The sequence below is a fragment of the Dunckerocampus dactyliophorus genome, chromosome 9, assembly GCF_027744805.1.
Source record: "Dunckerocampus dactyliophorus isolate RoL2022-P2 chromosome 9, RoL_Ddac_1.1, whole genome shotgun sequence".
NCBI lineage: Eukaryota > Metazoa > Chordata > Actinopteri > Syngnathiformes > Syngnathidae > Dunckerocampus > Dunckerocampus dactyliophorus.
The window spans coordinates 26,890,067-26,910,933 of record NC_072827.1 but is presented as its reverse complement, the minus strand read 5'-3'; the positions used below and the strand labels follow the sequence as shown (position 1 = coordinate 26,910,933).

Genomic DNA, 20,867 nt, shown 5'->3' with positions numbered 1-20,867 from the left:
TAGTCCCAAAAAAAATGCATATTTAAGCAAATGTTATGTCTTCTTGGTCTAAATTAAGCATTTTCAAGCATAAAAAAAAAGTTCAGAATTAACTAAAATACAAATACAGTTTAAGGCAGGGGTGCTCACACTTTTTCAGCCTGCGAGCTACTTGACCAAGTCCCAAAGATCTACCTCCTCCTATAAATAGAAAATATATATATATATATATATATATATATATGTGTGTGTGTGTGTGTGTGCTATATTTATAAATATGAGCATTTATGTACGCTGTACATGTATATCGAGGTGCACACACTTTTTCAGCATGCAAGTTACAAGTCGACATGATCTATCTTTGACTATAAAACACAACATATGTATATACAGTATAAAACATTTATTGAAACACGCACATGCTGTTATGTCTTAAATGGCTTATTTCCTCTATCGACTATATTGGGGAATGAGTGTAAATGTGACTATAGGGGTATTATTTCATGTTAGAGGGCTTATACAAAGTGTGTCTCCTCTCACTTTAAAGTTAGGAGCTTGTGTCAATAACCCAACATGACTTTTTCCTGTTTGCCACAAAATTGGCTATTCCTATAATTCCGGAGCGGTTTTTGTGATGAGCATGCTGTTTGAACAAATAATGATAAAGACTAACCTGGTGCGTTCTGCCACTTTGTAAAGCCAACATCACAGACACAAGCAGGTGGCAGTTGCACACGGACGCCGCGTGATGGTCCGGCAACACTAGAATAAAAGAAGTGTTCGGCATTTTTCATCTGCATGTGTGTTTGATCAATTAAGAATGTCTGTGGTCTCGCAGGGTAACACAAAACATTTGTTTTCAGCCAAAGTGGGAGCTCACACGCTGTACGAATGGGGCAAAACGCAGCACCCTGCACGCAGCTCATCTGGATTCCTCCGACATCAAAACCTTGTCAAGAACACACCTCAATGTAATTGCATGAAAATTACGTGGAGAAACGCAGAAAGAGCTCTGTGCTCGCGCACCCCTGAGCAGCACAGTGGTGAGTCCATAAACATGGCTGACATGCTGTGAGAAAATGCCATCTTTTACCAAAATATCAAAAAAGTACTTGTTCATTTTATTACTACATTTAGGAATAAAGAAAAGTAAGCTTTCTCATGAAACCCCAAATTACTGGACTGACCCAAATGTAAGACATCCAGGAATATAAAACAACAACAACAACCCCTCTTTTTCAAGACCTGTTTTTGTAAAAACACAAAACTATTTGAGTCAATACAGTACCTGGTTGCAGTACAAAATACTACTAAATTCTTTTAGATCCAGTGGTAAAAAGCTATTGTGCAAATATAATACAGTAGAACTAGAATACGCAAAGTGTAATCTTAAAATGTTACTGTTTGGTCATAGATGGGACCCTAACAGGTGCTGCTGATATTGGAACCTCTGACATCTGTAAAGTCGTCTGAATTTTGGGCAAATTTTATCCACGTCGTCACATAGGACGTCAACAAACCCTGAGAGACCTAAGCTAAGGAAACTCAAATGGAGTTAGCTTTTTCTTTGGCTTTTTGCGGCGTTATTGTGACACTTATTCCAAAAGGATCGGCCTCAAGAAGTGTGCTGAGCAAAGACAAACACAAGAAGAGAACAAAAAAGGTGAAAGTCAAAAACTCCATCAGTGTCTCAACACTTTATACAGTATAAGAGTTAAGGTAGAGTAACTTTTACACTTGTATGACAGTTAAGGATGTTAATACTCATACTGCTGTTTAACAGTTCTGTCTGTCTTCGTTGGGCGGTGTCATAATGTCTAAATACATTTCCGGAACATAGAACGCCTGAGTAAAAAAACAAAACGGCTGAAAATTGTCTGAATCTCATCTATCAACATCCAGTTTGTGTCTTAAAGTAAAAAATAAAAGTCCAGGCTCCGCCCATCGCCTCATCACAACAGTCGCAGCTCCTGGACAATCCATGTCTCTTGTTTTGAAATTATATCTGGATCACTATTATTTTGGAATGCTATTATTTGGATCACTTCTATCTTGGAATGTGTTTTGTGTTAACATTTCTGGCTCTCTGGAACAGATTAATTGGATTTACATGATTTCTTTGGTTGATTTGGTTAGAGTCGGGCCTTCTGGAACGAATTAATGACACTAACCAAGGTACCTCTGTATTAATGATCAAAAATGAAGTTGTTTAAAAGATTTTTGTTTGAAAACGTAGTTTCATAGTGTAAGGGGACGGTGTATTTTTGCTTGAAATATCACAAGCAGTTTAATACTCGTAATTATTTTTAAATTAATACATTAATACTGTATGTGGCGGTGTCATGCTAGTCAATTCGAGCTCGAAGACACAACACTTCTGGTCAGTGTGTGTCTTACCTTGGTTGTTTTATTTTGTGAGTTAGTGATTACGTTCATTATGATATTTTTGGAGAACTACTGGAAATGTGAATTTCTCTTATTAATGAAGTATCTATCTATCGAGAATCGATATGGCCATACTATCATAGACTAGCAAAACGCATCCCCACTTTTCTTCATGCATTTCCAGTAAACAAGTGAATGCAGACACACAAAGTGTGTAGTTCTTACAAAAAATGACAACTAAAATTGTGCAAATTGAAAAATGTCAAATGTCAAGTACTGTTATGAACACACACAATGTTCCAATGCATGCCAAGTTGTACCACTGCTCCACAAACCCCTCTGAGTGTCCATCACAAAGCACACAGTCAGCAGTGACGCTGAAAGACGAGCTGTCCAACGTGCACGCTACAGACTGCCATGCAATCACACAGTAACATCGAGAGTGCTATCTGCCACGCTTACCCCACATGCACATGTAACTCTCACACTCCTCAGTGCTGCAGGATGCTGGACAGGTGGGCATGTCTCGCACCGCCGCTAGCCGCTCCTCATGGCTATTGCTGCTTTATATGTCTACGCGTGCAGCTTGTTCCTCAGGTCTCATCCTTTAATCTGCCCACCATAAGGTATTATAGTGGAGCTGGAGGGCTGAGCCTGACTTGCTTTGAGTGCCTGTCTGTCTGTCTGTCTTTCTGCTCGTCATAGACGCGGGTCCCCATGGGGTTAACCTGGATCAATACCGCATGCACGAACCTCAAAACTTGTTCTTCTCTTATGTGTGCAGCTCCTACAGTATGTCTGTGTGTGCATATTGAGATGAATGCACAGAGATGTCTGCAAAGGAGTATTTATACAGTTAAGGCCAGAATTATTTGGACGATGGCGATGTTAAAGCAATCAAGACATGACAGAAGTGCAGAGGCTCAGCTTTACACTGTGTGCACAATTATTAGGCAAGTCAGTATTTTGACCATATTCTCATTTTTATGCATATTTTCCAACCCCAAGCTGGATATACTTGAATGCCTATTGGGTTTAAGCATACCAGGTGATGTGCATGTGTGCACTGAGGGAAGGTGCGGCCTTAGGAGAGCAACACCCTTTATTAGGTATATACAGTCATTAGGCAGCTTCTTTTCCTCTGGCAAAATGGGTCAAAAAATAGATTTGACAGACTCTTAAAAGTCAAGAACTGTAAAACATCTTTCATAGGGATGCAGCACTCTTGAAATTGCCGCAACTGCCAAGATATTAGGACGTGGCCAAAGAACCATTCAATGTTTTGTTGCAAATGCACAAAAGGGAAAGGGAAAGAAAGGTGTCGAGAGCAAAACATGTAAATTAACTGCCAAATATTTGAGAAAAATCAAACGTAAAGCTCGCAGGAACCCATTATCCTCAAGTGCTGTCATATTCCAGAAGTGCAATCTACCTGGAGTGTCCGGAAGTACGGTACATGTTGCTCAGTGCTCAGAGACACGGCCAAGTTAAGAAAGGCTGAAACTCGACCACCGCTGAACAAGACACACAAGTTGAAAGGCTATGACTTGGCCAAAAAATATCTGAAGACAGATTTTTCAAAGGTTTTCTGGACTGATGAGATGAGAGTGACTCTTGATGGACCAGAGGGATGGGCCCATGGCTGCATCAGCAATGGGCCGAGAGCTCCACTCCATCTCAGACGCCAGAAAGGTGGAGGTGGGGTACTGGTAAGGGCTGGAATTATTCAAAGATGAGCTTGTTGGGCCTTTTCAGGTTGAAGGTGGACTCAAACTCAACTTCCAAACCTACTGCCACTTTTCACACAGTGGTAGAGGGAAAAGTCTGCTTGCTCACCTGACCTAAACCCTATTGAGTACTTGTGGGCCCTTAAAGGTAAGATTTACAGTGAAGAAAAAAGGTCCACCTCTCTGAACAGTGGCTGGGAGGCTTTGGTTGCTGATGCACAAAAAGTCAAATGATCAAGAAACTGAATGCCTTCCATGGATGGAAGGCATTTCGGTGTTATTGAAAAGAAGATTGGCTATGTTGGTACATTTGAAAATGTCAGAAATATTTATTTGTAAAGTGTGTGTTTGTTTATCATTTTGACTTTAAAAAAAATCTAAATAATAGTAGTGTGATGGGAATATTTTTGTTTTTCTTTGAGTTGCCTAATAATTGTGCACACAGAGATATTCTCAACAAAAGCCAAAACCTCACTTTCACTTCCTTAAATATTCAAATTTGAGGTTTATTAACATTTTGGATTGACCAAGAGCACTGTTGTTCTTAACAAATAAAAATAATAATCAATAATGCAAATTGCCTAATAATTGTGGACGCGGTGTAATTTTAGAGCTTTTGCAAACACACGGCATTTACCATTTAGGATTCAAAGCCATTTCAAAAGTTCTTGGACATAATAACCATCATTTTTGTTACCTGTCCAAATACTTATAGAATACTTAATAGACAAAGGGACATAATTACAAATAAAACCCATAATTTTTAGCGCTTGTCTAAATACTTTAATTTGTGCGTGCAGTTGCGTTTCTGCAGAAAAGTATGGTGTAACTTGCAATTACGCAGAATATATCAAGCACAACAGTGAACCTTTATAAAAGTCTTTCTAACCACTCAGCAGTTTGGAATTTAACCTCGAATTGAAATAGAACTATCACTTGGGCAGCTCCGTGTGGAGTTTGCATGTTCTCGTGTGTGGGTTTTGTCCGGTTACTCCGGTTTCCTCCCACATTCCAAAAAAAACAAAAAACAAACATGCATGTTAGGTTAATGGCTGGTGACCAGTCCAGGGTGTACCCTGTCTTTTGCCCAAAGTCAGCTGGGATAGGCTCCAGCCTACCCCCGCGACCCTAATGAGGATAAGCAGCATAGAATATGAATGGATGGATATCCAAGCTGCAAATAAATAGTATCTCAAATACAACAAAGACACAAGTTTTGCCATAAAAACATAAAAAAATTGTATTAAAAACTTTAAATTTAGCATTAAATTTGGCAAGTATACTTCATTAAATTCTGCAACACAATTTTGTTGCTACCTACTGTATGTTAGCACTGAAAATAAGACAACATATTTGTAAAAGTGCATAAATGCACAGATAAACACATACACTTAAGATCCAACACCATATTAAAAATACTGCCTTCACATAGACAATAATGCTCAGATATGATTCATTTAACAATGGGTTCATACCTGTGCTTGTAGCTTGTTTTGGTGTACAACTGCACTGCATCATATTGAGAGCTGTTTGTCATATTTTGGTTACCTTATTATTTTGCTACATGAGTGGCTCAAAATAATGAGACACCATTGAGTGTAGTGTCGCATGTATAAGACCGCAAGAAGAGGTTTTTTCTTGTCATGCAGCTCTTGTACAGGGTCTCATTAAATTTCCATGTGTACCTAATGAAGTGACTACTGGCGAGTGTAGATTACATTACTAAAAAGGAAAAAAGTGTCAAGTTCCAGTTAGTTGGGTGTGTTTTACATCTCATTTTGGCAGCACGTCTATGCGGAAATTCACCCTGAGCTCAGGCTGGCAGGCTTACACTGTTGCAGGTGTCTGTTGTATGATGCATTGATTGTGTTTACAATAAGAACACCTGAACTTCTTTGGACAAGCCTGGTCGCACAACCAAAATATGGGGGAATAATTGGCACACACAAACCTATCAACCCAACTACCATCCTGAATGACATCAAGAGAGACTTCAGCATATCTCATGACCTCTGTTTTGCTTTTTCTTTGGCGTTTATATGATGATTTGTGATGCCACAGCAAAAGGGCACCAGTGCCTTCAAAGGGTAAAAGTGTGATGGGAGCCAAACAACTAGAAATAGGAAAGTCGTCCATGCATCCCTGTCCTGGTTGCTCAGGACAACATGGCTAAAGCATCAATAGGTCAACAACAATAATAGAAGAAAATCAATGGAAATAAGTTGCAGTTTTAGTCTTTATGTGAATAGATTCACCTCCCAAGTCACTGTGTTGGTCACATATTATTGTTTCTCTATTTTAACAGGGCCCATTTTTACAATTCAATTATTTAAATATTATTTTGAAAATGTATATCAATGAATAAAGATTTTGTGATGGTGACAGTTTGGCCACCGGTACAGTTTAATCCCAATTCAATGACATGTGGCCTTGGAGTTACAACATTCCGAGTTTTGGCATATTGTGGTTACGCAATTAACAAGTAATTAACACTAGACTCGCTCCAGAACTAGTTTCAGTTAAGCTGCAAGGATGCAGTGTGCGCTCGTCACGTGCACCGCGGATGAATATTGTGTGTGCATCCTTCATACCTACATGGAATAGATCACGTCGCTTATTAATTAACTTTATGCATTTCATTATGTCTCCGAAGCATAAGGCAGGCTCTTCTGGCGGAAACACAACACGGAAAAGAAAAGGCCATCACAATGGAAGTGAAAATGGACATCATAGCGCTGAGAGAAAAGAAACAGCCACCGATATTGGCTGCACTTTTGGCATTAAACATTCGACTATCACAACCATCAATAAGGATAAAGATTCTATTCCATGAAGATGTTTCTATGTTCAAAGCGCCCACAAAGAAAGTTCCGATAACACTTAAAATGATCAAAGTACGGCAAAATACTGTAAGTATTACATGAATGTGCCTGTTACTACTTTTTAGCGGTTTTTAAATTTTTAGAATGCACAGAAAAGAGAACGACGTGTGTTCATGTCTCGCATAAGGATTGTTGATGATGGGCAAAATTTTTCAAAAAGCAGAGAAGTGCAAAGAAGTCTGAACAGCTGATGTTTTGACCTGATAAAGCTAGCAACTTTGGATATTAACTGGAGTGACAGCTGTTTAATTGTGATGGATAAACGTCCACTCGTCACTCGCTGATGCTGACACTGGGAACACCAAGGTAGGTTGGATTGCAGAGTTTAAAGTGTGTGTAAAGCACTTAATATGCGCTTCGAATAATGCCTCGCACACTGCCACTACCATATCACATTTATTATCATTCATAGAAGCAATGCCAAAGTTCACAGTTTGATTGGCTTCTGGCTGCCCTGTTCTCGGAAGACAGCTCTTCTCTAAACAAGAATCATCACCATTTAATCTCACCCCGAGTAACCAGTGTAGAATACTACATTTCATCGTCTCTGAATGCCTCATATTTGTATTTTGGTTCATTTAGCAGTTTTTATGCTTGAAAATGATTAATTTAGGCAGAAAATACATAACATTTGCTTAAATATGCATATTTTGACTGTTCTGTTTTAAGACTAGGTGGATCAATCCCCGAATGAACACAAGTAGACGCCTGGGGCATGAATGTTAAGGATGTATGCATCGGTCATCACAAAGCTGTGGTGATGTGTGGTGATGTATGGTGACGTCGTGGGTGGGGGGTGGCTTTCAAACTTCCGTGGGGTCGTCAGGTGGGCATCCTCCTTCATTGATGTTTCGATGATAGGTCGAAGGTGATAAGTGAGATCCTGACTTGAGTTCAAACACTGCCCCGCCGGACTGGGTTGTCGCTCAACCTCCCAAATTAATTATAGGCCACATTTAACCACGAAAAGGCATGATTTATTAATTAATATATTTTTGAAAAACTGGATTAGAGTGAACTGCAAAATTCAAAGCGCGAAGTACCACTGTACTGTAATTTAGGCGCAAGATTCGACGTGTACCAAAACTCACATTTACATCACAGTTTAGGAATAAAACTTGCACGTAACCCACAGACTACCTCTACTTCCCATGAATAGCTGAAGCAAATAGTGAAGTCCCATAAAGTGTCAGGAGGAGCAACATATATTGGACAGTTTTGAAGACTATGGGGAAAGAGTTACTGAATCAGTAAACATTTTTCAGAAAATGTAATCATGTGAATCATGTTCCGAGTCTATTACACGACAACACAGCGGTTACTTTGTATTTTTCCTGAAGATGATGGATGACGATAAAGCCCGGCACACTTTAAGGCATGGCCACCTTGATTTTGACAAATGGTTGTGAATCGGCAAAAAAAAAAAAAAACATATCAACCCGCTGCATTTACGGATCAATTCACAACCTCGCTGTTGTTTGCTCGGCTTGATACCGTACAAACAACTTTTGTTATCACATGCAAAGGTAAACAAAAGATGGAGAGGTGGAGCGTGTTAACGTAGCGTAATGTGCTCCAAGTGACAAATGAGAATGAGTTCGGGAAAACCAACTGGACAGGGCTAACGGTTGTAACATTGTGGAAGCCTGAAACACACAAACGTGCTTTCTACTCTCGAAAAGCACGGTTGAGTGTTTTCAGCGGACAACTGAATCACATTAAAATAAGCGCATTTTTAAGTCATGGTGATGGTAACTGTTTTGTTTTGAACATGCTTCACAAGTTAGATTAAGGAACATCGTATTACAATTCAACTTGTGCGAAAAGGAATAGAAAAAAGCAGATCTTATTTAATCCTACCCCTCTTCCATCTATTAGCAATCACTGATACTTTGTTCACTTCCAGTGTTTAAATGGCACCCGTTTTTATAGTAAGGAGAGAAAAGAATAGAGAATGTGTAGCAACAGTGGTGGTTATGTGGTGATGAAAGGAAAAAAAAGGAAATAAAACAAATGCACAAATCCATCCATCCATTTTCTTCCACTTATCCGGGTCCGGGTCGCGGGGGCAGCAGTTTCAGCTGGGAAGTCCAGACTTCCCGGTCCCCGGCCACCTCTTCCAGTTCCACCGGGAGGAAACCAAGGCGTTCCCAGGCCAGCTGTGAGACATAATCCCTCCAGCGTGTCCAAGGTCTGCCACGGAGCCTTCTCCCAGCTGGGCATGCCCGGAACACCTCACCAGGGAGGCGTCCTGGAGGCATCCGGACTAGATGCCCGAGCCACCGGCCACTGGCTCCTCTTGATGTGAAACAGTAGCGGCTCTACTCTGACGTCTAACATACATTTATGGTGGTTTGCACTGTTGCGTTCACACACATTTTAATTGAATTCAAATGCTTTCCCTTTTTGGTGAGAGACGGAGCAGGAATGTGAGGCCACTGAGGAATGTGGACGGCCAAAGCAGACAAGGATAGTTCAATCGTGTACTGCTCAAAGTGATGACTAGGATTAAAAAGGGGGGTGTGAAGGCACAAGGACCAGTTGCAACAGTCTGCCCTCTCTTGTTCAACTTGTCAAAGGCCACATGAAAGCATGATGTCTCTTCATTTTAATCTGAGGTGAGGAGAGTTAGGACATATTTTGAAGGTATTTATTTTGTAGACTAATTGTACTATTGGCACACTGAGGCTGGATGCCATCGATAAAAATAATTTGATCTAAAAAAAAAAGATTTTTTAAAATTTGCTTCATTTATTAGCCATGATCCATTTATTGATTTTTTTTTGTGGAATGAGATAATTATTTTGAACCGATATGTTGTTCAATTGTATATGTGTTCAATATAATTAATTATAAAAATTAATTGTCACTATTTAATTACTTTTAAATATATATTTTTTATCATCAATCTTTTTAAATAATTGTTTTATTTACTATTATCTGTGTGTATTTTCATCCGATCATTTTTTTATTATTCTCATTTGTTTTATTTTATTTTTTTTTATTGATTTTTCATTTTGTTTTCATTTTGTAGCACATAATTGGTTCCGGAACAAAAGAATGTCCTTCAATCCAGAGACGACAATAATAGAAAGTGGATGAAGTGTCTCTAAAATGGCATTCAGTAGGCATTCTGCTTATGCTTCTATTTTGACATAAAGATTTTTGTATTAATTAGTAAAAAAAAAACAAAAAAAAAAACAATACACTAACCCTTAGATCAGGGGTCACCAAAGTGGTGCCCGCGGGCACCAGGTGGCCCCCCACGACCACATGAGGTGCCCGCAAGCCTGCTTTTCATTCAGGTTTTCAGTTAATAATGAAAGAAGAGTAGAAAGAAATGCATTCTGAAATACAAAATGTGAGTTGTGGATACCAGCATTTTGTTAATGTTCTGGTAAAACAAGCATATTCGCTTTGTTTGGGTTTAAAATAAGCTCTGAAAATAAATGTTACAAAAATGAGTAGCTCTTGGCCATTTTCATTTTCTAAAAGTAGGTCTCACAAGGAAAAACGTTGGTGACCCCTGCCTTAGATCATAGATTTTTTCTACAGGATCGTTGCGTCCAACAGTGTGTTACTCCTTGTCTTAAAAGCATCAAGAGATTGGCAAAATGGCGGGATTATCCATACAGGAAGCATTGTGCGCGTTGTTTTCACAGCAGACAAAAGTTACATCATATGATACAAACTACAGCAGACGCTGGATCAGAAGGGGTGGAAAAGTAACATGCAGCCTGTAAAATGTGAAAAAGGGAGTTCTTGGCTGTAATGGGCATCCAGGTCTGGATTAGACAAAGCAAAATATATGAAGGACATCATAGTACTTCGGTAGTCCTCAAACGTCAGACCGTCTTGTGTCACGTGACTGAAAAGTGGCTCAAGTGGCATTATCTCTGTCAGCCTTTAATCTGGCGGCTAAAATGGCTCCAAATCCTACTCTTTAAAATGAGGCGGGGGCTTAAGGAGGAAGTGGACTGGACATGGTTCGGACTCGGAAGAGTGTGTGTCTGTCAAGTTGTTAGCGACAGATGTGAGGGGGATGCCTGTGCATTCACTGGCCACAATATTAGGTACAGCTGCACAGAGATCCAATAGAAGAAATGCAGAAAAGAATAGCGCTTAAAAGTACTGTCAAAAAACTCTACACAAAAAGGTTTTCATTTCACATTATGCTTATTATTATGGGTTTGCATCGCTTGTGGAGCTAAATAATAAAGATGTTGTTAAATGAATATACAGTATCTCAGACAGTGACAATCGTGATACCGCTGTGGTATTTGATATCTTTATATTGTGCATGTGTACTTCAAGTTGCAACCGGCCTAATTCAGATGGAAAATTAAAGGCAAAATCAGAAAAAAAAGTTTCTTAGAAAGTTCTCATTTGAGGAGCCGCTGTGTGAAAGGTTTCAGCAAAGCCCACACACCTGGCACTTGCACCAGGAATAAACACTATTGCCTCACAATAACACAACTAATTGTTCTATTTCTAGCCCTGCCTAGGCTTAAATACTAACTCCCCACAGACACAAATCTGCAAGCATTTAGAGGCCGAGTTGCTTTCATCATCATTCTCGGTTCGCCTACTTTTTTTAAACAAAAGGTTAAGTTCTTAATAGAGGACTGGATCTGAAAATCGACATACTTATCCTTTATGACGCACAGCAGAAAATGTCTCCCCTGCTAGAAGGGTAATGCATATACAGGTGAGTAGAAAGACTGTAGAAATAAAAGGTGAGGAAAAGCAACTAGGGGCACCAGCATGCAACCAGATCCGGCAGATGGAGCCATTTTTCTTAGTTTTGTTAATGTATTTTATATTCAATACAGAGTCAGCTGCTAAATTAATGTGTACGAATGAAACATTATACATTCAAATGCTGTTTTGGAGCAGGTGGAACATTTCTGGTCAATGTCTAGAAAGTGGGAAGTTAAGCTTAATGGATTTCTCGCAAAACCCATGAACATAAAGTAGTTTTAACATTTTCACTTTATCTCTGTCACGATGTCACTGTTGCTGTATGGGTTGATTTATTTGCTACTGCAAAGAAATGCATCTTACTAGACAAGATGTAGTAGTGAATTTGGCCCATGCGCCTGCATGTTATGGAGGACTGGCCATTGCATGTACAGGGTGCGGCCTAATAGCCCTGCAGTAAGTATAGTAGTATGTTATGTAGGACAGACATGCACAGTGTGAGGTAAAGGTCCAATACATTTGTGGAAAATCAAATAGTTTTAACCAAGATTGTACAACAAAAACACATGCAAATGTTCCATTTCATTCCCATAAAGTTTAACATCTATCCAAATGTATCTTCCAATTAATACAGAATAAATGATTCAAGGTCTCATAATTCTTATAATTTTGTTTCTGTAATATTTCCCTGAGTCATAGACTGTCTGACTTCATGTTCCTGCTCTATGTCCAGCACAGACAGCCCCGTATACTTGATTAGTTAGCAATGATTGTGCTCAATGAATTCTGCCTAACAACAAGTGTCTTACAAATATGACAGGATCACTTGAGATAATCTAAGCCACTCTTTACCTCGTTTAAAATTGCCACACCCCAGTAGCGAGAGTAGCAGCTGGGTTGCGTCTGCATTGCTGGAATTACTACACAACACTCATGTGACGAGATCTCACGAGATTAAAACATACCAAGATTTCTCATCTAGAGAAAAACTGTATTGCGAGAACAGGGTGGCCAGAAGTCAATCAGACTGAACTATGGCATTGCTACTATGAATGATAACACAGTAATATGGAAGTGGCAGTGTGCAAGGTATTAGTGGAAGAGCATATTAAATGCTTTAGGCACACCTTGCAATCCAACCTATCTCAGCGTTCCCGGCGTCAGCGAGTGGTGCGTGGCTGTTTTTTTCCCCCATCGGAGTTAAACGGCTGCTTGCTACTTATTGATGTCCAAGCAGAAATTGTAGTAATTCTACATTTGATCAGTTTTTCTTAAGATTGTGTCAGATAAATCCACGTAGACGTAGATAGATACAAAGTAAGAGTGTGCATAAAAGTATTTCTTGTGCCATGCATTTTATTCGGTAATTAAACACAAGCAATCAACAAAGGTGAAGTATCCGCCTAGCAGGTGAGCGGGAGTGAGTTCCACCGCCGTAACGCCGTACAATTGACGTCTGAAAGTTGTAAAAGCATTGCAACCCAGCCCTTGACAAACAGCGCCAAGAAGGCAGCACTTAGACACACTTACATCCCTGGCAAAAAACACGTGTGTCCAAAGTGTGGCGCAGGGCCCATTTGTGGAACGTGGCTCATTGCAGAAATGACATAAACACAAGCCCAGCAAAATTAGAAAAATGGAGTAGAAAGGCTTAATGCAACTAGAAAAAATGTAAACGCACCTGCATTGTTTTATGACTTGGTTAAATTAAAAAGTTGGTTTGTCCAGTCATATTTTTTCATTGTACTTTTCTTAAAATTAATGTTCCAATCTCGTCTCGTTCTCATGGACCCAATCTTGTACACCGTCTGGTCTCGTGAGTTGGGTGTCTAATGACATCCCTAGTAGCCACGTAACCAAACAAATGTCAAGAAAAAGTGCAAAAAACACAAACAAGCATTTTTGGAAAACTGAAAACCAAGTTCAAACCACTTAAATGGGCAAATGGAAAAAGTAAGAGTCTGAGGGACTGTCTACACGGGCACGTTTTCAGGTCAAACGTTTGAGGATTTTATTGTTTCAGCCTTTCATCCACACGGCGACAACGTTCTGGGTGCCCTGAAATGTTTTTTTTAAACGACTTCCAGAGCAGATATAAATCTGAATATTCTGAATATTCAAATAATATCTGAATATTCTAACTGGCAAGACAACCCACATTCTCCTGATACAGTTTTTTTTTTGTCTTACACTCCAAAGTAACTCAAGTAACCACATAGCGGTAAGTCTACTGGACAAGCGGAAGACATGCGTGTCAGTTTCCAGCAGCACATGTAGGTGTGCCTTATGGATTACATAGTTTCCATCCAGTGATCCCTTCTGGTGTGGACATGAGTATTTATTGTTATTATTCAATGTTACGAGTATGGGTCGACGCTAAAATGAAAAGTTTCACGTCTACAGTCAATCTCCCCTGTTATTTGCTCCATGTAAACCTTGCAGATATACTGTATTTTATCTGATTCAGATACCTTTCCATTGTTTTTTCCCAACTCAACTATTAGATCGCTTTGGTTTTATTCAAATGAGGTTTTATAATCACAAGAAAGTGGTTTTGAATAAAATAAATCAAACCGAAAGAGAAAGCACAGTAGTTTTCCTGGTATGTAGCCTACATCAGTGGTTGGTACCCTACAATTTTTTTACAAACAAAATATGCCAGTAAAGAAGTGTTTAGTCTGCTGGCAATTGTGGTTGTATAGCAGGTATTCCCCATTATGACTTGGCAAGAAGTCCCCATGACATAAATCACAACTTTTTTAGGCTGCAAACACGTTTACAGTCGTCTTGAAATAGCGTCACTTCACTCCATCCATCTGTGGGTATTAGGGGAGAACAAGCATGCCGTGTGATAAATCAAGAGAACGTATTTCGTCTTCGCCACCATCTCTTTGAGACAAGAGTCAGCTTTGAAGCTCGTCATTTTCTGTCTTGTGATTTATTCCTTGCGCAACATCAAGCGAAAACCGCGCCGCCTGGAGTCAATTCTCACATCGCCTAAAACAAAAAAAAAACCATAACAGCAATTATCCGTCTGAGATGAACTGCTGCCTCCCGCTCGGGGAATGGTAGCAGCACAGCAACGTCATGCAGAGGACATGCAAACACACACATGCATAAAGGATGTGTACTGCTGTTGAGGAATGCCAATAAAGAGTAAGCTGGTCTTTCTGCTAAGAATAAACCGCCTGTCTCTGTTACTCCATACCATGGGGTGGCTCACATTCAGCTTACAGAACATAACACACAGTTGTACACTATTTACACCCACTCACGCACAGCTGGCCTCATTCTGCGCTGCCACACTGTGCCAGGAAGCAGCGACATTGTTGGAAGGCAGCTGGAGGATGGGGGCGGGCCGGTGGTGGTGTTCTTGGGTGGGGGGGTGCATGGCATTATATGCTGACACAAAACGTGCACATGTGAGGAGGAGGAGGAGGAGGAGGAGGAGGAGGAGGAGAATGCTGCAGTGGAAAGAGGGTGTGACGCTCCCTTGAGCATGAGGCAAGGAGGTGAACGGCAGATTTACCATCAATGAGAATAACCTCCCCTCTAGCCATCAAAAAAAAAATAAAAATAGTGCCCCTGCTGCAAGAACATATGCATGGCTGCTTCACCATCAAATATTTATTAACCCACCAAGCCTCTGGATGTCCTTCTTGTAGTGCAACATCTTCACCTGTATCTCAGTGCTTGAAGATACTGTACGTGCTGCCCAGCTAATCTACTGTACAACTATGTGGAACTCCATGGAAAACACACATATACTCCCAGTCTCCTAGCAACGTCTATTTTGACACTCAAAGTATAAAATAATACAACTGAGATAGCAAATCACCTGTGATGGTAGAAGCCCCCACTGCGGGCTATTTAGTCAAATACATAATATATTCTGCACCCTTCGGGGGGAGGGTTCCTATCATCAAAGAGCCAGCAAGACAACAAGTTTTTACAAACGTTTGTTTTCATTCTGCTCACGACCTTGACGGTGGTGGTCTACTGTGTGGAAAATTAAGTTTGCGTTTATTTGCGGTGATAAAATCAGGAGCCTACTGAGGCAAAATGGAATGCATTACTTAACTGCAACCAGCAGAGACGCTGTTGGTTTTGTCTCTACTTGTTTGCCATCTAAAGAATTTAACATGACATACGTACTGGATGCCAGCTACAGTAGCTCCTTGATGACTTAAGAGCTGCACTGGACAATGAGTTGACAGCCCAGGACTTTTAGCCTGTTTGCTAGTGCTGCTCGACTTAATTCTCATTGTCTTAGGATTAGGGTTCGAGCCCCGGAGTGCGCAGGGTTGGACTATGAGGGCGAACTATGACGCTATGGGAAGTTAAGCTTCAGCCACATAAACCTCCACTATAGCACGTTTCCTTGGCTTGTTAGCAGACTACTTTCTGGTTCATGGAGGATAAGAGCAGATGAAGAAACAGAAACAGTGTGTGTACGTTTATTGTTGGTGCCCCACCATCCTCATAAAAATGCCACTGTTGATGGTCTGTTCGACTCTCCAGCACCTGCCTGGCCCAAAATAACTCCTCACTGGGCTTGCTCAGTCACAGTCAATCACATACAGTAGACTGAAAAAACAGGCAATATAGCCGATATTGAATAACACTTCAGCAGGAAATGAAGGACAGCCTGCAGCCAAGGCAAGATCCTGAATAACTGGTTCACTTTGGTGTACAGGCATGGACATTTGACACGGGGATTGCTGTACATGTGTATGTTAAACCCATTAATCATTTTTGTTTAAAAAACGATCCAATGGGGTGAGATTACCAGTACGGTGCAGGTGAGCAAATCAAGTGCTCTTTTTTTCTTCTGCCTGCGACGTTTACGGCCTGTCGTAACTTCCCCTGAGCTCACTTTAAGAGAAAGACATTTTGCGTGCTCGCTGTACCAAATGCTCCCCATCGAGCGCACACAAAAAAACAACCTTATCAGCCACCTGAAATGCCAGCAAAGGGGCCTGGGGCCTGGGCGCAGCGTTTGAAAAGTGAAAAAGGCTTGCCAGAGACCTCCGTGGAGTCACACCGGCTGGTCGAAGCATACCGAATGCAATGCATCTTCCTGGGCCACGCCAGGTGGCTCCTCCCACTCCATACTCCAGTTCTCCTGACTTCCGCAGCGGCACACCGGCTGCTCGGAGCACAATCTCCTGATAGTAGTGTAGTAGTATCCATCCATCCATCATCTATCCTCACTAGGGTCGCGGGTATCCCAGCTGACTTCAGGGCACATATAGACAAACAACCATTCACCTCACATTCATACCTATGGACAATTTAGAGTCGCCAATTAACCTAACATGCATGTTTTTGGAATGTGGGAGGATGCCCAACATAGATTCGAACCCAGATCTTCTCGATCTCCTGACTGTGTGGCCAAGACCACCGTGCCGCCCGTGCTGTTTGATTAGAACAAATCCAAAGGTACAGTTGGTCAACACAACATTTGTTCAAGTCCACCTTACCTCCAGGTGTGCACAAACTACAATTAAATCTAAAAACCATTTATATAAATCAGTATTTTATCTTTATCAAATTTTATGTAAATGCATATCAATTTCAGTTGGCGACCTGTCCCACTTTGTTCGACGGTCCGTGAATGCACCATAATGTGTGTGTTAACTTTCTCTCATGCCGCACAGATAGACTACTATACTGTATTTTTTCCGTTTTTCTTTCACCTCATGATTGATACTATGCGAGAATGCTTAAAGGTAAGTTTTGATGACTTATTGATTGCTAATGTGCACATTTGTCTCAAGTTAATTCATGCTAGCACACTGCCTTCTACCACACACGTCAAACAGCCATGTAATCATCTGTCTGAAAAACAAACTCCAGGCTTGTACTGGTGCATGGTGGGTCTGCATTCATTTTGTGCTTTTAAATTGACTTTGTTCATGTCTTAGTTTTACATAATACATAATAAATAAGATAAATTAGATCGCTATAATGTACAAACTCCCCGCTGGTCCGCAGGAGATTTGTGGAAACACAAGCCGGTCCGTGGGTCAAAAAAGGTTGGGGACCACCGCTGCATGTAATGTAATGTAATATTATATAATATAATATATATTACCTTTAGGATTCATTCTATTTTTTCTAAGCAATAAATGTTGGGGAACGTTTTTTTTTTTTTTTTACATCACGCTTCTGTAGAATGTGAAGTGTATTACTTCAGTGCAAACAAGCAATGTTTTAAATAACAGTGTTGAGTCTCGTTTGAGTTTGAAGCCGGGTGCACCCACTAGCTCCATGTTACGTGCAAAATACATCGCTATTTTGGAGGATGTTTGTGACAATTTAAGGCACATTTAAAAGCATCTATAGCAATATATATTAAAGTGATACTTCATTTTAAAATGCTAATTGGTTAGAAAAATAACTTTCAGTTTTGTTTGCTATGTCATGCAGCTAATGTTGACGTATGTGTGGTATAATGTAATATATTTCAGTAGCAGACAAAAATAGCCCTAAAGCCATCTAGACAATCCATTCTGTATTCCACTGGGAGAATTTTGTGTGAGCTGCAACAAGTTGTTGCTGCCCCCATGAGCTCCACAAACAAGGGGAGGCAATGCTGCCCTCTATCAGCAGTGCTTGTGTCTCCTCACGTACTGCAGGAGCAGACAGGGAAACGGACATGCGCCTACACAAATATTCCCATCTTTCGGAAGTCCCTGTGTGTCCTCCTCTTCTCGCTCAGAAACAAAAGAGGAGGCACAATGGCGGGCTTATGACAGTCAGCTTTTGTGCCAAGCAAACCGCGAAGGACTTGCTCCTGCGGTGGGTGCACATACATATGGAAAAACAGGAAAATGATGGCTCTGAGCTGGGTTTATGAATAAAAAAAGGTCACAAAAGGGCTCGGGCTGTGACACATGATCAGACTCAGCAGTTTTTTTTCCTTTTTGCTGCACTCGGAGAAACGGAATGAGCACTGGTATTTTTACTTTGACTGCTTGCTGGGATATGTATTCACTGTCAAATAAAATCAGCACTCTGACCACTCTACGGTGTGTGCCACCAATACATGCTGGACCTGCAGTTACAACAAGTGGGCAATCTCTGCTCCACTGAGAGATGACAAGGTCTTCTTGTTGCTTATTACGTTAACACTCACAGGGAAGCTGACGTTTATACCAACTTATTTAGAGGCTGTTTACACCATGACATGTTTGACTTTTTTTTTTAAGTGCTGTTTGGATGTTGGTTTACAAACACAAACAACTGAAACTGGCGCTCTCTCAAAGTACATGTTTTTAAAAAAAATGCCATTATTACCCATGTACAAGCTGGAAAACATAGTGCATGCAAATAAGTGTCAGCAGAGACAAGTATGAGAACTTTTGCTGCATTTTTGTGTGGTTACATATGCACTGCCATGAATTATTAATACTGTTCGAAAAGAAAAAGAGAACTACCTACGTGTACGTGGCGGAGTAATACATAGGCAGATTAATACATTGGGACTGGCGGAGCAACGAATAGTCACGTTGCTACAACTGGAACTGGGAACGTTTTGACAATGTTGGCATGTCACAAAGTACATACACAATACCGGAGTATTTCAAAAAACAGCTTTACTAGCTTCTTGATGTGTATTCTTAAAGGCAAGACGCACAGTACACTCTGGATAGATCACCAATCAATCACTGACACATGGACACGCACACCTACAATCTATCTATAGTCTTAACTGAACCTAAGTTTTTGGACTGTGGGGAGGATACCGGAGTCCTCATAGAGAACACAAGCACAGAGAGAACATGCAAACTCTACACAGGGATTAGAGGCGACAGTGTTAACCACTGTGCCGCTTATCCAAACATATCATTAGCATTATTTATTGGATGAATATCTAACAGTCTTTTGCAGCATGTGTGGTTTTCTCACCACTAGAGGATTAATATGCTGAAAGCCATCAATCATTCAGACCTGGGTCCCAAGATACAAACAAAAGGCGGCGTACACTTGGGGCTGGACACATCCTTCTTTTCACCATTTCACTCCACCTGTCCAGCAGCCATCAGTGCACAGTTACACATATGAGGTGTTGATACAGGACAACCTCACAGAATCGCCACCTGCTGTGTGTCCCAGCTGTCCACCCGCCCAGGGGGATCATAGCCTAATGGGATTCAATTGTTGTCCTTAAAATGAGTGTGAACATATTTCATGCATAAATTTCAGGGGGGGGAAAAACCCTTCTAAAAAAGGAGTCTATAATCATTAATTTGTTTTCTCACTTGCCCTCACTAGGGTCGCTCAGGTATGCTGGAGCCTATCCCAGCTGACTTTTGGGCGAAAAGCAGAGTATACCCCGGACTGGTCACCAGCCAATCGCAGGGCACATACTGTATAGGCAAACAACCATTCACACTCTCATTCGTAGCTATGGGCAATTTAGAGTTGCCAGTTAAGCTAAAATGTGACAGCTACTTCCTCAAACTACGGTGTAGGAAGAGAGTCAAACAGGATGTGCGCACTGTATCTACAGTGGGAGGAAGCCGGAGTACTACAAAATCCATGCATGCTCATGCAAACGCCACACAGAGATGTCCAATGGAGGTTCAAACGGGATCTTCCAGTTCTCCTGACTGTGGCCAACATGCTAACCACAAGACCACCCTGCCGCCCAGTCTATAAGCAAACATCAAAATAAAAGGTGCCATTCCTGTGAAGAAACATGAAGAACAGCATTGACGCAAACATACAAATCATAAAGATGAAGCCCTTTTGTCAATAGTCTAAGGCTGGGGTGCGCACACTTTTTTAGCCTGGGAGCTACTTTTAAAATGACCAAGTCCCAAAGATCTACTTACTACTATACATATAGAAAGTATATATATTTACTATATTAAATTTTTTAAAATATGAGTACGTATTTATGTATATCAGCAGTGCACACACTCTCAGCATGCAAGCACAAGTCAAAATGATCTACCTCTTTCTATAAAACATATACAAAATGTAACCAGTAAACTCTGAAGTTCTATTGTAAATATTAATGATTAATATAATATTTTCAAAGTTTACAGGTAATAAAAGTAGTTGCTATCATAATTCACTTCAATATGGAAATAAGGATAATTACACATAACTCCTAAACAGTTGTGTACATAACCTGAGTACTGGTAATATGTCAGCCAAATTAGCTATGCAACGTTCATTA

The 20,867-nt window shown here is 40.5% G+C and overlaps 1 protein-coding gene across 4 annotated transcripts in view; it reads right to left on the bottom strand.

The window, feature by feature from the left end:
• The window catches only part of igf2bp2a (insulin-like growth factor 2 mRNA binding protein 2a), a 75,722-nt gene that overhangs the window by 48,001 nt on the left and 6,854 nt on the right, over positions 1 to 20,867 (bottom strand). Inside the window, exon 1 of one of the 4 annotated variants that reach the window (XM_054786610.1) lies at positions 2,827 to 3,174. The exons of the other annotated variants lie outside the window; for them this stretch is intronic. The gene's annotated coding sequence lies outside the window, so the exon portion shown is untranslated. Of the gene's footprint in view, positions 1 to 2,826; positions 3,175 to 20,867 lie in introns of those variants that run through there. 4 annotated transcript variants of the gene reach the window in all.